Source organism: Rousettus aegyptiacus, unplaced genomic scaffold (genome assembly GCF_014176215.1).
Source record: "Rousettus aegyptiacus isolate mRouAeg1 unplaced genomic scaffold, mRouAeg1.p scaffold_m13_p_11, whole genome shotgun sequence".
Classification (NCBI taxonomy): domain Eukaryota; kingdom Metazoa; phylum Chordata; class Mammalia; order Chiroptera; family Pteropodidae; genus Rousettus; species Rousettus aegyptiacus.
The window spans coordinates 39,829,614-39,830,421 of record NW_023416286.1 but is presented as its reverse complement, the minus strand read 5'-3'; the positions used below and the strand labels follow the sequence as shown (position 1 = coordinate 39,830,421).

Sequence of the window (808 nt, the reverse complement as noted above, 5' to 3'; positions counted from 1 at the left end):
CCTGAAAAAGAGGACGCAAATAAGATGATCACTTGATAGCCCTGGGTTACTCCCTGGAGGCAATTGCCAAGCTGCAGAGAAATGAGAGTACACTACACATTTACCAGTGATTTCGCTGAGATGAGGAGAAAGAGATCAGAATTCAGAATGTCAATTTAATTAGAATTTGCAGAGATGACTTCCAGAGAGGAGAGAACTAAGCTTAATAAGAGTCCATAAGTCTACATAAAGTTCTCGACTACCAATCTGTACATGAGTAAAGCATCACTATGCTGGTCAAGAAGAAATAAAACTACTGAGAAATCTATGGCCATGCCACCTTGAACGTGCCTGATCTTGTCTGTCTCGGAAGCTAAGCAGGTTTGGGCCTGGTTAGCACTTGGATGGGAGACCACCTGGAAAACCAGGTGCTGTAGACATTTAAGACAAAACAAAACAAAACAAACAAACAAAAAACTACTGAAGGAAGACTAATAACCACAGAGCTATAAGAAGAAAAATTTCCAGTGTTTACACAGAGCAAGGAATCATTTGATTTTCCTTCAGATAAAATGGAAAGGCCTTGTTGAATAAGCATTCAGTAGATAAAACAGAAGTGTAAGATGAAGAAATGAGATTAAATTAGTCCTTCAATAAAGGTACTGTAGATCTTTTATGAAAAAAAGATTAAAATAAAACCTCAGAAAAATTAAACAAGTCTTCTAGTCCTTAACTACTTGACTAGAAAACAGTAATAACAACATGGAATCCATCATATGAATAACCCAGAGAAGCAGTCTGTAGACACAGACTCAGAAATGATGAATGT

At 37.1% G+C, this 808-nt stretch overlaps 1 pseudogene; it reads left to right on the top strand.

Annotated features, from left to right (window-relative positions):
• Positions 1-302: 302 nt before the first annotated feature.
• Positions 303-419, top strand: LOC118609866 (annotated as a pseudogene).
• The last annotated feature ends 389 nt before the right edge of the window (positions 420-808 follow it).